The sequence below is a fragment of the Cydia pomonella genome, chromosome 9 (assembly GCF_033807575.1).
Source record: "Cydia pomonella isolate Wapato2018A chromosome 9, ilCydPomo1, whole genome shotgun sequence".
NCBI classification, from domain to species: domain Eukaryota; kingdom Metazoa; phylum Arthropoda; class Insecta; order Lepidoptera; family Tortricidae; genus Cydia; species Cydia pomonella.
The window spans coordinates 17,600,240-17,621,101 of record NC_084711.1 but is presented as its reverse complement, the minus strand read 5'-3'; positions in this window follow the sequence as shown (position 1 = coordinate 17,621,101).

Sequence of the window (20,862 nt, the reverse complement as noted above, 5' to 3'; positions counted from 1 at the left end):
ATCACCGGTAGCGTCTGCTATTTTTTTGGATAATTCCTTGAATAGTGTAAATAAATAAATAAATATTAAAGGACATTAGTACACAAATTGACTAAGTCCTATAGTAAGCTCAATAAGGCTTGTGTTGCGGGTACTTAGACAACGATATATATTAATATATAAATATTTATAAATACTTAAATACATAGAAAACACCCTTGACTCAGGAACAAATATCCATGCTCATCACACGAATAAATGCCCTTACCCACTAGGTCAGACCGGTAATCAAATTTTTATATCAATCCGACACCGATATATTGATGATAACATGATCAACTGGGCCCTATGAGCTATTTGTTTTACGCTATAAATAAGCATATAGTATAATAGCCGGAGGAAGTTACTGGTCCGATATAATAGAAAGCAAAATATTCCAGGTCCGAGCTCGTGATATAATGAAATCCCTATATATGCTCAATCGTTGGCAGAGATTGCATGCAGTCACTGATTTGTTTTTAGTTTTAGTTCTATATACTTTTTATATTGTACTAACTTTAGTAATAAGATTTGATTTTAATGATTACTAACCATGTATGGACCTTTAGTCTGAAATAAATGTTTTTTTATACATCATTTTAGTTATTTGCTTCAGTATTTATAATATAGAATATATTCAATTCCTACAACAATATTTGCTTCACAGTTTGGGGTGCATTTAAGCATCATTAGTACAACCTCGTTGGTAAAATATTGATTTCTGGGAATTCTGACATATAGATGGCTCCTAATATAATGTCTGAAAATATTAAATTACTCCTACTCAACCCAACATTTCACGCACACCAAATTCCAGTGATGTGGACCGAAAATGAGGCTGAGGACGCAACATTAACTTTCCTTGAGTAATACAAGTGTAACCGCCCGTAATAAACAAGGCATAATCTTTTGTTTATGCCATTAGTGGTCCATAAATCTGCGCAGAGTCGTAAATCTCGTAATGGCGCACTCTATCATGGCGAATTGACAGCCAACAACCCGATTAGAACTTAAAAGCACAGTAAAATTATGATAGGTTGCTGAAGTAATTGATCGACGATAGCCAATTAAAATAAAGTGGGTAATTAAACAAAGTGTTGGTGGAGTGGAGAAAAGGCAACGAGTAGGTATCTTAATTTTAATATTCGATATTAACTTAGTTGTTACTCTGCCTACGAAGCAAGAGTGATGCGTGATTCTAATGCTGACAAAAAAAAATATTTTTTTATTGACCGAGGACTTAGTACCTGCCTGGTGCATTAAACTAGACAAAAGTTTATATAAATCCTGACCAGTAATACATATATCACGCACCATATTGTGGAATTTCATCGGAACTAAATTTATCATACGCTGTACCTACTTTCGTCCTTTACATGAGAAATGCAGCGCCCTCTTGACAGTGATCATATATTTCTGGTCGGGCTTTACTTGAGTATAATATCGTGAGTACAAATTTTTCCAGCCTCTTGTTTGCTGGAAAATAAAAATCTATGCTGAATTCGGTAAGGGTTACTGCAGGGATTACCTCTACAGCAACCCCAACTTTGGCTTGTACTCCCAAACTAAAAATGTACAATTTATTTCAAGTTAGTACAAATTACGTACCAATTTTAATTTATCTTATTATTGTGGTATGTGTTTGATGTATTGCTTTTTGTATAATAACATTAATGTATCCATAAGATTAGGTAACAATAAGGTACTTACTTACTGCTGTGACGCAGCGACCCGAAGTGGATCTTGGCCTCCGACACCAAAGACCGCCATGCTTCTCTGTCCAAAACCGTCTAGACGCCCTAGGTACCGCTGGAGAGACGAAGTGCAAAAAGACCTTAGCGAACTCGACGCCGTCGACTGGACAGATCAATAAGGTGATTAATTGATTATATCTAATACCACTTAAAGGATGACTCACTCTGTACCGCTCGTGTCTGGGCCGAGCCTTCCGACGCTTCGTTTTCACTATGACGGATGATCGGTGATCACGCGATGCTTTACGCGATGTTCTTTAGAAAACGTGTCAGACGCCTCGGCCCGGACCAGGACCGTTCTACTGTGCGTCATCCTTAAGGTTCTACACTATTCTACAGACGTCGAAATAAATGGCATGCAATTTTACATAATTGCTGATTAAGTAGGAACAACGAATTCAATTGATCGACCAATTGCCGTAATGTAAATTTTACAAATCGCTTTTGATTATTGGTGACGTTTGGAGAGGCCTGTGCTTAACACTGGAACTTAATCAATCTATGTCGGATTGTCCCTAAATATATATTTACTTATTTCTACAAATTGCATTCCACGCACGTGTGTCTGCAACTCTCACCGTTCTATAGTTACTGAACAACTTACTTTCGTAGCCACGGCATAAATGATTATTAAGATGAAGTGTGCACAGTGAGATTTATGACTTCAATTCCACTTTCTATTGGGAAATCTTTATCTAAAGTTATAGATTATTATATTATTATTAAAAAGTAATAACACGTTTGTGCATAATTCTATGCGTGAGTGAACCTGGATACTTTAGCTTAATGTTTTCAAGCGAGGAATTTCTAATTACACGTAATGTTGTTACGGCAAACCTCTACAATCTAGGGCAAATTCCAATGTAAAACAGCATGAATAAAGCATATTTCTCGACTAACAATTTTTAATGTTTAAGTATCCACCTCTAAAAATAGTTTTCATTTCGAACACAACACACCCAACTTGTCAGTAGAAAAAGGCGATTGTATATGGGAGATTCATCTCCTGTTTCGACTTATCAAATCGTTTTCATGAGGCAGGAACCGATTTACACCAAAAAGATTTTGCTAGAACTTGCATAATTGAGTAAAGGCATAATCTTATACAGCCACACTTAGAAGTTTTACTACGTAAATGGATTTTAAAGTTATAATCATTATGTATGTACAAAATAAAATATAAGACAAATATTGTTATTTAATATTACATTCTCTAAAATAGTTTCATTATCTTGGCTGTATGAATAATGCCGTTGAATATTGGTAGCTTTAGTACGAAAAAGTAAAAGGCAATCCCGCTGATTTTAATACATTTATGAACAAATCACTTTAAAATGATTGCAGTTTTATAAAATTTGTGTTTTTTTCATAAATATTGCAATTTAAATAAAACATAAACATAATTTATTTCAATCAATCAATCAATCAATCAATCATTTATTTATTTGCAAAAATACAGTAACATAAGGTGTTAGGACTATTCAGGTACAATGTGTATTTTGCTTGCAAGCAAGCGTGCAAATATAATGTGTCAAATCTAAACAAAACACGTATTTCGTGGTTACTTTCATATAAAACACAGACTTAAAAATAGTGATTGTTTACATGTGCCTAAACTAGGATTCCGTGTTTCAGGCGAGATATATGGCAAACATTGTTCATGTAAATTAATTTTCACTTACAAAGTACATAATTATAGTAAAATTTTGCAACTTAATATTATAATACATTATTCGAATAATTATCCTATTTATCCTATTGTAAACCCAGACATATTGCTTAAAATTATTTTACAACTATTAGTAGATTATCTGTGTCTTCGTACGTCATATTTTGAAGGGCTTTTCGGAGCGTTTCCTTACTCCTTACTTAAAAGTTTTTTGTTAGGGGATATTTATCTTCAGACATGCAAAGTGTCCGATTGCAAGATGATTGCAAGCACCTAAGTCCTAAGGAAAAATGATGGCCGTAGGTATATTACTTTAATTACTGATTTTGAAAATTTGCCTTTTTTGTTCGGTTTCGTCGCATTCGATATGAAAAGTCGTTTTTAACTAGGGTGTAAGGCACCATTTCAGTCTTGGACTATTGGGTTTGTTCGACAGAAATGGGTATCTTTCATCCCTTGATTAATAATCTACTATTTCTGAATCGCAGAATAAAACTCTTATCTCCGGGAAAAATCCGCTTTCGAGAGGTTTTACAGTTAAAACAACGTTGCCTTCACTCGTTGTTTTTACTGGGGAAATACCTAAACAATGTCTGCGATTAAAATAGTAGTAGTGTGAGAAGGTCGAATAGGTGGCTCGTTTTTGACTGAAAAAGAACCGTATCTGTTCGGATTTTTTATTCACGTATTCTCGTTTGTCATGGTTGATATTAGTTCTAAGACTTCTAAGTGAGTAATATTCTTTTTTAACCGACTTCAAAAAAGGAGGAGGTTCTCAATTCGTCGGAATATTTTTTTTTTTTTTATGTATGTTCACCGATTACTCAAAGACGCCTGGACCGATTTGCAAAATTCTTTTTTTGTTTGATAGGGTATACTTCCCAGGTGGTCCCATAGTCATCAGGTCAGGATCTGATGATGGTATCCTTGAGAAACTAGTGGTATTCTTAAAATTTTATAGGCAATTTTAACGTTTTAGGTATTTGCGCCTGGTAGTCATCATCTCGTTGCAGAGCTGATGATGGAAGATACAATTCCTTAACGGTAAAGAGATAGGGGGTAGATAGCTTCCGTTGTTGCAACAATACGTTTACTTTAATGATGATGAATACACGGGAAACCTTGTCAATACTAGCAAACCGCTTTCTTGGCCTAATGAATAGGTACCTGTCTACCTTTAGTCAGTAATGAGATTTCTCAACCGTTGCATTTCTGCTAATGCCCGTTCATCGTGGGGTTTAGTTAACAGTTTAGTGGGTTCTAAATCAGATAGAGCTATTCCTTCCAGTTTTTACTCTGCTACATATACTTGTCCCTTAGCAAAATTCTTTTTTCCTAAATTTATAACAGCTTTATCGAGGGTTATACCCTGTAGTTTATGTACTGTTACAGCCCAGCATAAAATAATAGGTAACATTCAACTTCTTCAACTTCAACATTTATTCAGCAATTAGGCCACAAGGGCACTTTTACACGTCAACATGGAATTTACATACAAACAAAAACAAGCACATTAACAATAAGGGTTACCCTCATGTGGCAGAACAATATTGGTCAGAAACACACTTGGCATAACATGTTTCGCAGAGACACTTTCGGTCGAATGGTAATTTTGCATAAAGGTATAGTTGGAATTATTAACACCACGCATACGACACATTTTGCAGAACATTGTTTCGTAGAACATTACTTTGGTCGACTTTGGTTTAGCATCAAAATTCAAAATTCAAAAATTTATTCTGCTAGTAGGCCTCAAGGGCTCTTTTACAAGTCAATACAACATTTTATAGTAACATCATATAGTGACATGAAAAATACATAACAACATTTATAAATACAACAGCCAATACCTGGGTAAACATTACATTATAATAATCTTAAAATAAATAATTAATACAATACAATAGAGATGTATAGTCTCTATGGTTAAAAACACATTAAATCTGGAGATGTAAAAGGTCCCCAATGTCAGAGTACTAATACTAATAAAATTTGGAGGTGTAAAGTCTCTACAAGTGTCAAAATAAATAAATAATCATTTTAGATACCATAATAATCCTATAGCGTACTATTACATTGCATAATTATTTTTTGCTAAGTAGGCATAATAGGATTGTTAGGTATCTTGCGTCCCCAACACAACCGACTCGCTATCAAAAAGGAAATACAGTCCCAGAGTCACCGTTAGGTACGACGACGAGCGTAGCGAGGAGGAGTGTTAGGTATATTGCGTCCCCAACACACCCGACTCGCTATCAAAAAAGAAATGCAGCCCCAGAGTCACCGTTAGGTGCGACGACGAGCGAAGCGAGGAGGAGTGTTAGGTATCTTGCGCCCTCAACACACCCGACTCGCTATCAAAAAATAAATATAGTCCCAGAGTCACCGTTAGGTACGACAACGAGCGAAGCGAGGAGGAGTGTTAGGTATCTTGCGTTCCCAACACACCCGACTCGCTATCAAAAAATAAATACAGTCCCAGAGTCACTGTTAGGTACGACGACGAGCGAAGCGAGGAGGAGTGTTAGGTATCTTGCGTTCCCAACACACCCGACTCGCTATCAAAAAGAAATAGGAAGAAATAGTAATAACATGTAGCTGTGAGACACAACATTTTGTGCTTGTATGTCAGATAAAAGACGCAATAGCTACACAAAATTACTAGCTTAAATTAACTTAAATGTACTATGAGATGTAAAGGTCTCTAAGTGTCAGAATTATTAAAAATATAGGTATACACAATCAAATTAAACACAAAATAAAAGTAAAAATTTAGAGATGTATAAGGTCTCCAAGTGTCTAAAATTAAAACTAAGTTAAACAATATAAGTCAGGAATATCTGAAACGGTCATTTTGTTCCAGTTTGCCTGAGCAGGAATTTTTCGTTTTTTAATATGATTTGAACAACGAGTACAGGTCACGATATTACCCAAAGCGATTAAAACAGCAGGAAGTAAATTGTCTAGATTTGTAGTTACTAGTCTCGTACGCTGCTGAGGATATATCATTTTATTGCAAATGGTGCACACCACATCATGCTGGCCAGTGGCGTAGCGAGGGGGGGGCTAGGGGGGCCATGGCCCCGGGCGGCACATGAGAGGGGGCGGCAAAGACGGAATTTAAAAATATAAAATTATGTAATCCAAATTTTTCAAATCGCGTCACGAAACGCGCCAACGCATCGCGGGAGCCAACGGCGCGAGGCGAGGCGGCGGTGCAGGGCGTCTACCGCGAAAACCCAAATTCGTGAATTGCGTGGATCTTTCTATTTTTCTCTCACTAAGACGTAATTAGAGTGACAGAGAAAAGTGACCGCAATTGACGAACTTCGATTTTCGTAGTTATAGGCCCAGGGGCGGTCCATCGCTGCCGAAATGCGGTGTTCGGAGCCACCGCCGATCTTACACGATTGTCCGCTGGTTATATGTTATGTTAAATAACGTCACATCAAATTGAACACAGCGCCCTTTGCCGGGTGCCATCGGCGCCTTCATACTAAAAATCTGGACATAGCCCGACGTACGTGGCGCGCCGCGCGCGTTCGGATGCCGGGCGCCCTCAGTGCCCTGTGCCCTCATGCCAAAATAGTCGGGCGTAGCCCGATAAACGTGGCGCGCTGCACGCCATCGAATCACGATCACAGAATAAGTAATAGTATTTGTCACAATCATGTAAAAAGCATCGGGCGTAGCCTGACGTAGGTATTGGGCGCTTTGCGTGCGCTGCTGCCGCTGCTGTACTAAAGGCGCCTTCGCACAAAAATAATGTAAAATGAATTTAAATAATGAATCACAAAATGATAACCCTAAAATGAATTAAATAAAAAATTCGTTCAAAAACTAAAACCAGACTACTGAAATTCGCGCTCTAAGACGTATGAAGCAAGAAAAAAATCTAATCAGAAATAATACTTTACTTTTACCTTAAAGTTTATGACCGCAGCATACGACCACGGCTGTCCTTTAAATATGTTTGTGAATATTGAATATACCTACACCGTGGGAACGAGGAACCTGACAGATTTTAAAGGAGTATTCTTGACCGCATTTAGCGTGTTTAGTGGAATCAGTATAAAAAGCAAATTGTATAAAAGTTGGTCCCAGATACGTATTTCAGGATTTTTATAATAAATCACCCCCAACCCTTTAAATTAAAAACAACATACCCACACTTTTTTTTGCCAAATTTAACCAAAACTCATGCAACATTTTTTGCTCCTTATGACCAGGAGTGCGACGTTAAAATCTGTCGGGTTACCTACTTGTTCCCACATTGTGTACAAAATGTATTAAGTAAATTATGTTTTGTTTTGTTTCTTTATATAAAACATGATAAATATAAAGTATTTTCTGTTTTCTTTCGTATTTAAGATGAGATTTTTTTTCTTTTTTCATAATTTTTTCACGTCTGCCGTATGCCGGATGACCTGTGGGCCAAAACAGCCACCTGTTGGGTCCCACAGGTTGTAAGGCGTCACGGTTGACCTCTTCGGAGATGGCGGGACGAACTTGATGCCTTCGACAGAGACTGGTGGGAGACTTCCGAGGATAGGGACACGTGGAAGAATAAGAGGGAGGCCTTTGCCCAGCAGTGGGACAGTATGAGCCCGCATAATAGTCGAGTTTCAGTTTTTGAACTTATTTGTTGTATTTTACCATTTTTAGTCAACTTTTTTTTATCTAATAATAAATATTGATCATAAACGGGGCGGCAAATTTCTGATGGGCCCCGGGCGGCAAAAACACACGCTACGCCGCTGATGCTGGCTATATATATATTTACATCACTAAAAGGCAAAAAATAAATAATTTTTAATTAAAAAAAAACCGCCTTCAAAAAATATCCAATAAAGAAAATAGTAACTATATACACAGTAAGATAAAACACTAAAAAGTTAGAAATAATAAAGTTTTTTCTGTATTATAAATCCAAAGTTCGTTAAAGAACCCCTTTACAAAATATATTATTTACTTACAAATCAATAATAATAAACAATATTTTGGAGTCGGTGCCAGCAACGATATAATGGGATTAAGATTTTGTAAACATATCTACATTATCTACTAATTTCTAAGTTATTGAATTGAAAACGACATTTAAGTTGTATCACTAGTTATTTTTATATCGTTGCTGGCACCGACTCCAAATATTGTTTGACCAAGTTTCAAGTTCCTAGCTTACTTTAAAGTTCCTAGCTTATTTTAGTAATGTTATTATATTAAGTATGCCTTTCTAAAAAGGTTTAAAGCATTATTTGTACTGGATTTAAACTTTCGACTCCTTTTTAACCCTTATAGAGGATACATTTTTAAGAATGCTGAAATTACTTTTCTTGTATTCTAATAATATTTCTTTATATAAAGATGCAAGCTCCGCACACAAAAAAATGTTTGATCTCCGTACAATATTTCAACCCCTTTTTAACCACATTGGGCAATGAATTTTCAAAAACACTGAAAACAGTTTTCTTTCATTTTAATAAAATTCCTTTTTACAAAGTTTCAAGTTCCTAGCTCAAAATAAAACTTGAACCCCATACAAACTTTTGTCCCCTTTTTAACCCCTTTTAGGGGTTAAATTTCCAAAAACGTTGAAATAACTTTTATTTGGAATCGGCTATTATGCCTTTATAAGAAGTTTCAAAGAATTTGTAATGTATTCCAACTTTCAACCCGTTTTTAAGCCTGTTAGGGGATGAATGTTTAAAAACGCTGCAATGACTTTTCTTGTGTTACAATAATATGCCCAAGTATAGTTTCAAGTCCAGCACTCAAAAAAATGTTTGATCTTACAAACTTTCATTCTCTTTTTAACCCCCTTAGGGGCTTCTTAGCTCTTGTACACTTTTGTAGTTTCGGCTCTGCGTTGATGAGTTAGTCTATCAGCCAGGACAAGTGTATTTATATATATATATATATATATATATATATATAGATAGATTGATAGAAAGATATATCTTACACTACATTAATGGCTAGAAAATAAGGTGTTGTGTCAGTGTCGCTATTTTAGACCTTGACTGTATGTATTGTACAGCGAGCTGCAAAAGTGCATGGCCACTTTATGAATGGAATTCATTCAGACACTCAGACAGATTGCAAATTCGGAAGGCTCAAGGAAATTCAAAATACAATTTAATCAGACGTAGATTGTATTGTATGTGACATCTTGAACTTCAATATATGTAGGGTGGTACCGATATATGGTTGTACCTGATGAAGCCTTCGTTGCGGATATGGATTTGTCATTATTTTATAAATGCTTCTTGGCTTACCGTGGGACTTAGTCAATTTGTGTAAGAATGCCCCTATAATATTTATTTATTATTATTTTTATTTATTGTCAATCCGTGACGTAGAAAATTGTATGTCTATGCATAAATTGAATTTCCATGTCGAAGAATCATGATTTTTCATTTAATATAAACCTATTATATTGTATATTTAACATTGGAAGTGGAAGGTGGTGGTGGTGGATCTGACATCCGACTTTTAATCCGGAAGTCGCGGGTTGAAATCCTGGCTAGTACCAACCAACGAGTTCTTCGGAACTTATATAAATATCATTTGATATTTACCACCAGCTTTTCAGTGAAGAAAAACATCGTGAGGAAACCTGCATACATCTGCCAATGCCAACCCGCATTGGGCTAGCGTGGGGACAGTCAAGTGCAAAAATATGTATCGAAAGAATCGTCTCATAAATATGGTACTACGCTCTTATTACACTGGAATAAGATGCTATGGGACATATTTTTGAGTAAGATGTGTACACCCATATTTTTACACTTGACAGGACTATAGCCCAAACCCTCTCTTGCATGAGAGGACGCCTGTGCCCAAGAGTGGGACGTATATAGGCTGAATTATTATTATTTGTCTCTCATTAAACTGACGGGTATAGACATCCCGGTCAGAACCATCACGTAGAGACCCTTTGGAGAAGTTTGCTGTTATGTAATACACCTGCTAGAACCCGTTCACGGGTACAAGTACAGACCCGCAAATCGGTTTCAATAGGCTTAGGGGTCATTGTGAACATAGTGGAAAAAAGTACTTGTTATATGTCTTGAAGTTTGGCTAGTCAAAAGATTGGGCTATTGCTGAGGTCCCGACAATTATTATTACTAATTCACTTTAAAAGCAATTAAATTAAATTAACGTTTATTTCAAGCGCGTGTGGCTCATAAAATGTTAGTTATGTACAATAAAACTTAAAAACTATGTTAGTAACAATAAATATCTTAACTAAAATCATAACAATTAAGAGTAAGTAAATTTCTGTAAAAATATTGTATTCAAAACCCCGACATGATCCATAATTATTGTTTCAGAAGTTTTAATTAAATAAAAGTTACATGATAAATCGGACTTTAATTATTGTTTCACGCCGAGGCCTCAGTTTTCAGCGTATTACTGGAATTAACAAAAGAAAAATAATTGCGAGAGAATTTTCATAACTACTATTACATCTGTAATTAAAACCACGACAATCAGCTATACATGTTCACAATAAGGTAAAGTATAATTTGGTATGGCTTAAAAATGTCCACTTCATATCACGAAAACTACAAAAAAATTAGATTGTGTGTTAATACCTACTCTAATGCGGTAGCGTTTGCAACATGGTTTCTAATTAGAGATTATAAAAAATTTAAGTAAAAGTAAACAGATTAATTAATACAATTCTATCGGAGTCCATTAATTTGCCTGGATAGAACAAGGTCAGTGAGCTTTAATTGAAAGTATTGGACTAAAATTCTAAATTTTGCTTGTTCCAATTGATCCTTTTTGTTATAACTTTCAGAAAGTAGTATGTGTCAAAATAGTACAGTAACCGCAAAATACAATTTATTATTTTTACGTTGTATCAGAGGTGGGTATAGTAGTAATGTAGAAGTTATTACGAATAGCAATAATATAAAGAAAGAAGCGATTTTCCCAGAAAAACAAAGCATAAATCAATGTCTAGTCTATTATAGTTATTAGCTCGTTCAAGACGTTTCCAGAAAGAAAAATATACCGACAGCAGCGCCACCTACCGGGCCCAATTGTTTTTTTAAAACCTTCTCCAGAATATAACAAACACTTTTCTGAATTGGTTCAGCCAAACGCGAGATAATCGCGGATAAACATACATACATACATACCCACGAATCAAACTGAGAAATCTCCTTTTTGCCTTACGAATTGGTTTTCCTTATTTACAAATATATATCAATAACAGCTGTCATGTGCTCTGCTGGTTGTCTTCAAGCCCCTACATAGTATTTCCGTAGCCATACCTAGAGTACTACGGCGTAGCGCTACGAGTGTATCAATCGAGTTAAATACAGAGGCCAATTCGAACTTATATCGGCATATAAGTTCGAATTGGCCCCGTAGTCACAATTAAAATATTAACTTACGTTTTCATGCTTAAACCGTGTAAGGATTTTGATTTCTCTTAAGGTTCTCTGACAATAGGTCTGATGCTCGAAGGGCGATATTTTCTTAATGGCGACTTTCGTTTTCTTCACGTTGTCGAAGGCCGATCTGGAACAAGAGCAATAAATCATCGTATGCGAAGGTTTCGCCGCCCTAAAAGGGTATTATCATATGAACGCGTAGATTCCGCAGTTAAGTGCGAAGGCCGGTACCCTGTATCGGCAAAGTGGTGATGGCGGGTAGATATTTATCATCGTAAGCTGTCATATGTGTGAACCATTAACAATTGAATTACCTAAAAATATAATAGTGAGGTTTCTTAGCTTATTTATTACCAGTCACTAAGAATCCAAAAAATTTTTTTTCGACTATTAAATATGTCTGTTTTTATGTTCGAAATCCGTATGATACGTATTGGCAACATCGCGGCAATTTTACTTAATCAACATGATTTTCTGCATGCCTTATTAACATAGAAAATGGTCGGATTTGTAAAACAACATATTTTCATATAACATAATGTCAAACATTCCGCTGTTATGGTTATTGCAATACTTTTCTCTTTTTATTAGACCATTACCCCAGGCGAGGTAGGCATATCAACAGCTGAAATAAGTTTGAAATTATACTGCTTTACGAAAATAAACTTTTTTTTTGTTTTCTAGGAAAACCTACGCATGTTATTATTTCAAACAACAAAACTTAAGTCTGGCAATTTAGCAGACTTATTTATAAAGAATTGTATGAAATCTAATTTTCTTTAGGTAAACGTATTAGGAAGCTTTAACACTTTCGGGCGGCATCTCCAGTACAAAATGAACACACATACCTGTTTTTGGCAGTGAATGTGTTAACAATTACACGAGAACTTTATAAATGCGGCTATCCTTAGCAATGTCGAAACTAATAGATAGATTGTATTAGCGTTAACTTGTACGTACTTCCTAAAATATAAGTGTACGTATTAAATACAACTCGTTTTGAGACATACGTTTAAGTACTATATAACTATCTGTACCCCTAGTGTAAATTTATTCGAAAGCGAAACGTGATGTTACGCGATTGCGTTAAGTCTCATTTTGTATAGGATTTTGAGTTTCCGTTTCTAAATCCCATACAAAATGGGACTTAACGCAAACGCGTACGTCACGTCACGCTATCGAATAAATGTATATACTAGGGGTTCTGTATAACCTACTAATTCTATTACATTAACGTCTTGATTTAATTATTTTAACTCGTATATTATGAATATCCTGACCTACTTAATAATAACATGTGACATTTTAGGGAGTTGAATAGAAATTGCAAATATGACTGATTTTAGTTAGCATTTCACATAGAACCTAACATTTTTACGAAGGCTATTTTCGCGGAAATATTAATAATTATCATATATTTTAACTATAAATTAATATGAATAAAAGATTTAAGTGTATAAACAGTTGATAGGATCATGATTTTCCTAAAAGGTTGCGAGATTACGAAGTAATGAAAGTAAATTGGATTGTCTACGTTATTTGCAGAGATGTGAAAAATAGTTTATAAAAAGTATTTAAATACAAAATACAAATACTTCTTTGATATACTATTTCAAATGCAAAATAGTTTTCAAATTTGTATTTAAAATACAAAATAGGTATTTTCAAAATGCTTTTTTAAAATACAAATACTTTGCGATAAAAGGTACTCTTAAGTAGTGAATACCTAGTCTGAATTAAAAAGTTAGTATTGCTCGGAATTTACAAGTTGGAAAGGCTTTCTTTATTCTTTAAAAATAGTGTGTATCTCAGTCCTCTAGAGTGCAAATTTTGTGTCTCCTCATGTTTACCGGTTGAATGGACTTTTAAGTGATGGTTTTTAACGGTCAATTATTAAAAGTATTAATTTAGATTTGTAATGTTTTACAGCTAGTATATACATTTCGTTGGTTGGTGAAAACGTCTCGTTTGTGTTTCACCAGGGCAGAAAAGTTTGTTTACCTCTCGTGCCTTGAAACCCTTGCAACGCTTAAGATTCCACATTTTTAATCTCTCGCTACGCTTGTGGTCATTTGCGGCGTTACTACAGATTCACCAGTTCCATGTTAAAATAATAAATAAATATATAAATATTATAGGACATTATTACACAAATTGAACTCCCACAGTAATAAGCTCATTAAGGCTTGTGTTGTGGGTACTAGACAATGCTATATATAAATATTTATAAATACTTAAATACATATATATAAGGTCGATATTTAAACGATAGATACAATAACAGCTTCGACAGGAAAATATAACTAAGTATGTAATAATAGTATTAAGCAAACGCGGATCGGTCCGCGCGATCTCGCCAACTATTACGAGTATATAAACCCTAGAGGTTTCCAATAGTGACTTATTGTATTAAACCCTGTTTCAAAAAATTCATAGTGAATAAATAAACTAAAAAAAAAACATAGAAAACACCCATGACTCAGGAACAAATATCTATGTTCATCGCACAAATAAATGCCCTTACCAGGATTTGAACCCGGGACCATCGGCTTCATAGGCAGGGTCACTACCCACTAGGCCAGACCGCTCGCCATAAAAGAATGAGAGAGTTGCAAGGATTGTAACGTCAGAAGAGATTGTAACTCCTACTTACTTTACCTAATAAAAAGTATTTTGTATTTTGAAAATAGAAAATAGGCTCAAAAACTATTTGAAATAAAATACAAAATAGTTTTCTTTAAAAGGTATTTAAATACAAAATACAAAATAGGTATTTTGCATTTTAAATACAAGTGACAGTATTTCACTTAGGATAGGGGATTAAATAAATCTTTAAATAGACATGATCGAAGAATAGATCATGCCAGCTTTTTTTCAAATGACTGTTCACAAAGGATAACCCAGGCTACGTGATCAGTTTATTCAGTGGTAGATTCAGCAATAGTACAGGATTCAGTTTCACATTGTTTATTTATAAAGCAAATATTAATATTGAATGTAAGTGCAATGAAGAAGCGTCATACTCGTATTCCTTTGACTCAGCCTTCGAGCCGAACACGATTGCAGGCACAGTGCATCTGCCGTTTTCATACTGAAAGAACGCTAGTCTTTCAGGCGAGATGACATTAGCACCCTTTAGACCAAAGACGGCGGGAGACATTTCTTAATGTCATTTCATACTATTTATATTACCTACTGATAACCGATTATGAGTGCAGCCCTTCTATCGGTGTTGGATATGGTCACATCAGTGCAAGCTGGTCTGACAGCTGATACTCGTATGAGCATCGCCGGCCCGCAATAGCGGCGTAGTAGTAGGTCTACCTATGTCTGTTTTCCGTGTTTTACTATATTAAACACTCAATTTGTAAAATTTATATGTACCTTTCTAGATGCTGATGGCATAGACAAATATGACACCTCGTTCGATTTCGTAACCTGTCTTAGACAATTTGTCTAATTCATATTTTTACTACGGGTAGAGCTGAATCGTTATCCGTAAAACGAAACACGGCTGTTTTATTTAACTAAGGTTAGTAAGGGTGTATGAACAAAACGCACCTTTTTGGGTTATCGTGGAGACTCGTGTCACGATCGGGTCCAGTATTTATGTACATTAGTACAAAAACAAATACGAAAACCTACCATGGTGGGGCAATATACCATTTAAACAGATCAAATTTGCTCCTTGAGCGAGCATTAACGTCTTTTGCAATACACTCACGCGTGTGTCTGTAACTGATTGTTTTGGGCAAACAGACTCCGAATCACATTGTAAATAAATTCCCTTGCGCCAACAATCTCATAATGTACATGATTCATAATTAAAGAGACATCTGCACACATTATTTCGAGTTCAAACAATGTAAGGCAAAAGGAATATTTGCTAAAAAATAAATTACCGCCGCTACGTTACCATGACGGTTTCATTTTTTAGAGACAACATTATATAGGCCATAAATAACATTTAAATAAAAAGCAAATATGATACATCGAATATTACTAACACAGTTTTCCGCACGGTAGTCCAACATATTGTACATGATTCAATAGAATAAATTAGATTTGAACTGCGTTTGAACTAACAAGGAAAGGTACCCAACTGTCCGGTTCCTATTTGATTTATATTTATATATGTTATAGAGTAGTCTAAAATAACGGACACGTATTTTTTTTTAGCTGTCCAAACTCAACCTATTGGGAGAAATTGTCCTCCAAAGTACTAAAAAGTTACTAAATCTTAAAACTCCTATAGAAAGTGATGCTCAAGCAACTTGCTAGTTAATGGCTTTTTTGAGTATATGTTTGAGAACAGGAAAAAATAATGTACACGTGTTTTGTTATATCTGCTTAAACTCAAGTTTTCCTAAAAAAACACCCGTCTTTATGTGTAACTTTAGCGATAAGATATTATAAAACTTCGAATATACTGTACGGTGTATCTGTACATCTTACATACTTAGTTATTGATTTTTATTTATTTTTGATTTCGCCGTGTAGAAATGCTTGGATCAAACATCATGCTCAAGAAATTTCACAATTATCAACTAGGTATATTAAAAACGTAATTAATACCAATCTCATTGAAAAACTCCGCATAATTTCATACGAATGTAAGCGGTATGTGCCAAGATTTAATCTTAGTATCGTATTAAAAAAAATTACGTCTCCGAACTGGTTGAAATCTTTGTTTTTGTGAGAATCTTCTATTGCGTACTTTCTAGAATGAGCTTTTAAATTAAAAACCATTTTAAAAGAGAAATAATGTAACAGAGTTTACAATTGCACCGACTGCTGGTTTGGTACGGTTGAAACTAATTTGAGAAAACAGTTGCAAAAAGTTTTACAGTAACAACGTTGCGAGGAAATTGTAAGCATTATACAGTAGGTACCAGTACCTACGATCCTACAGGGCTGTTAATTTAATGAATAGAGACTGTTGAAATATACAAGCTTTTTATACAGATTGTATTTAAGAAATGTTAAATTAGAAATGTTATTTGCAAAAATCCTTTTCACTTAATAGAAATTTAAAGTTAAACCAAGTAATAGTGTATAAAAGCATGCACTGTATGTCTTGTATGTTATGTTCATGCGAATAAATCATAAATTCAATACTGAAATATAAACTTATCTTAAAAACAGACATGCAAATGTTACGAAAAATCCAGAGATTGAACATACCTAAAGCAAATATTAAATCATTAAAGAGTTTTCTATTATAATCCCTCAACCCCCTAAGTCTTGAGAAATTTGCATGTTATCAGAAACTCCCTAGGGCTATACTTGTTGACCTATTCTTTGTTAACGCATAAAACGATGAAATATTAGCTGAGAAAATAGCTTGAAGGACAAAACCTACTTAGTTTAATGTAGCTCTCTCAACAAGAACTAAATTATTGACATCAATGACACCAGTTAAAGGTTAGCTGGAAGAGATCCCTTAAGAGGATAAGCTCGCTTTTGTATACATTTACTGCATTCTCGTGTACATACATTTACTACTATCAATATAAAATAATACTACCTGCGTGTAAGCTTTTCCATGTCAGTCTTGATGAGTCTAAACTTGACAAAATTTAATTTCACCAGGCGTACAGGAAAGTTTTTTTACGAGGTCTGAGCTATGTGTGATGTGTAATTAATAAGTACAAGAGTTGCCTCTAATACATTTTAATTTCGACAACTCTTCATTAATTTAATTTGTTACTTTAACGAACGAAACAAATCAGTTAGAAACTTATTCGTTACAAAATTGTTGATTATTGTGAGTTAATATTATAAATTAAATTGGCAAAGCAAAAGTTGAGAAATAAATAATTCACAATTGTTGCGAAAAATTAAGAAATTTTCCATAACGTTAATATTGCGTACAATTAAGGAGTTTTCAACTTATCAACTGAAAAATATATAGTCCTAAGATCAGATCTATCGAAGCTGCCACGATCGCTCAAAAGTATCTTAGCATACAGGCTAACGGCTGACAATAAGTAAGAACGCGTGTTATATGCCTAAATGCTTTGGCTGCTCCGATATTTGTCTAATATTCAGTAATTAAATAGCATTAAGACACTATGTAGGTACAGTCAAAGAATTTAATTTTCTACCCATTTCGTACCTTGTCACAGTGACAATAGTATGAGGTCTCTAGCGAGTTTCATGTTGTTTGTCCCTGTGACAAGGTACGAAATGGGAAATTAAATTCCTTGACCGTACTATGCATTGGATTGAATCTTAAAAGGCAGTGTTTAAGATTCAATTATGGTATGTAATTCGAAGGTACGCCATTCGAAGTTTAAACTATTCGCAGCCGGACTCGTAAAATGATCCTTGCTCAAATGTACCTAATCTAAATATAAACAACAAACGTGAATTATGAAACCGTTTCATAAATCTTTTCTTCTGGTTTCATAGGCTTCATAAAATACATTTTGTTAAATTGTGATTCTAATCTCCTTTGTCAAGTTAAAAGCATAATAATAATCCAATTTTTTCTCGGACCATTTATTCGTCTTATTACGACTTTTCATTTCAGGGGTAAGAAGTAAGTATTCTATTTTAAGGGGTCATCCATTAATTACGTCACATGAATTTAAAGTTTTTTTGACCCCTCTCCCCCTCCTTGTCACACTTGGTCACATTTTGGCAAACTCTCCACCCCCCCCTGGTGTGACGTAACATTTTTGGCAATTTTGCTTTCAACGAAATCGGCAAATCGAATGTGGGCCGTGTGGGGCGACTCGGGCGAGTTCCATTATAGGTTCCATTTCGGACGGAATTCAGGCTCGTTTCTCAGAAATGACTGGGGTGTGTGCCAATGTCTATGTGACGTACGTACTCATACGTACTTGTTTTATGCAAAGTGCTAAGCTAGAGAAGGCCTAAATGGATCGCTAATTTAAAGCTGGGGCCCATTTCTCGAACGGTATTAGACTAATATTATTAGTCCACGAACTGTCAAATGATATGAGTAACCATGGCAACACACTAATAATATATTAGACTAATACCGTTCGATAAATGGGCCCCTGGTGACTTGATTTGTAAAATAACAGTGTCATCTACTTAACGTTCGATGCGATCTTGTTCTGTTAGCGGTCCTTATTTGAGCGCGCTGCTAAGCATTATTCATTCCGGGTTATTCCCACTAGTTACCACCAAGTTGTTACCACTGGTAACTACTGGGATTTTTTTTCCCACCTTTTACCAGTGGTAACAACTGGGATAGAAATCCCAGTAGTTACCACCAAACCGAGTTGGTGGTAACTAGTGGATTTTTTGTAAATTGAATTAATTGTGACGTTACCTATGAAACCTGGATCTTGTGTCAAAGGCGCTTACTATTTTTATTAGTATTTAACGATAACCAAATTTTGGTGGTAACTACTGGGAAAAAAAATCCCATCTTTTACCAGTGGTAACTAGTGGGAATTTTTTTCCCAGTGGTAAATGGTGGTAAAAAAAAACCAATAGTTACCACAGGTAACAACTTAGTGGTAACTAGTGGGAATAACCCTTCATTCCCTAATTCAAGTAGAGTGTCCATTTATAGAGTAATAGTTTTCTATAGGCAGCTTTTTAGGATTCCGTAGCCAAATGGCAAAAAACGAAACCCTTATAAATTCGTCATGTCCGTTTGTCTGTCCGTTTATTTTACTCCTCTATGAATTATACAGTATATTTGTGAAGTGAATTTATCCCTGAAGGTTAAAAAGAGCACATGATTTATATTTCAATTCACTTATATGTATTAATTATACATTGTCAACCTGAAGCTAAATTCACGCGCAAAAGTCTCGTCAGTTTACAAAAGCATTTCAATTCAACACTTATGTGATGAATGAATATTATATTTAATGCGTTATTAAAGCCAATAATCGATATTTCTCGTATTTTAGCCTTATTGGACTTTAAGCTCCAAAAACTTTCGCATAATAAAAGTTAAATGTCAAAAGGTGCCGTTAAAATCATTGGAAAAGGGGCCTTGATTCTCGGAAGCAATTACGATAATAACAGTTTATTGCATTAGTCGAGTTGTTAGCTAATTTGCTAATAAGTTTTAATGTACTTAAAACTTACCTTCACTTTGGGCATATCCGACAGAATATTAAGAGCTGTGTACTTTCAGATAGGCAATTTTTACGTGCCTAACCCTAGCCGAGTCGGGCACGTATAAAATTGGCTTTTTTTTTCAAAGGACATTCACATACCAGAAGCCTACCGCGATCAAAATTCCGGGCACAATACTTTTATTGCCTAAAATAGACATAAATCACGAGCAACGTATTCTCGCTCCCACCAAGATGCAATATTAAGTAGTAATCTACCTACGAACGAGTTGCACTACTAGTGATATCAAAATGAGGTCTAATTTTAAATCATATTACTTTGTAGAGCTCGAGTGCTGCTCCAGTTTATGTAATTAAATGGTTTATTATGATTTATTATGCTTATTATAAGTAGATGTATAAAATCTACAACTGGTCCGTGGCTACGGCGTAGATTGTAGCCGCTGCTACGAATTCTAACATTCGAAGAACTGGAGCAGTATTAAATTTTTTTAAATCTGTTATAGTATTAATCATAATAAGGTCTACTCAAATAGTAATGTCTTGCTGACAGATTATATCCACTACAAATGAATAAGAAGATATCGCTAACTAAATAGACCTCACTGATATGAAAGGATCGCTCGTGCACTCTGGTATGTCAATGTACCTCGTTGTCAACGAAATGCGCAGCAATTCCACACGCGAAAAGAGAAAAATCCAACCTTCGAGAAACCGCGCCTCACCTCTGGTCTATAAGTTTGGAACCCCTAGTGACACTAGTCTATTTAAAGGAGTAGGTCTGTAATTTGAGTCTTTTCTCAGTTCTCTATTTTTTATACATTTATGCTTTTGTTATGTACAATATATGTCTACACTATTATTTTTCTTCAATATTTCTATCTACATCGATATTTTTAAATAAGGAAACTATAGGTCTATAACGAAATCCATTTGTAGCTATT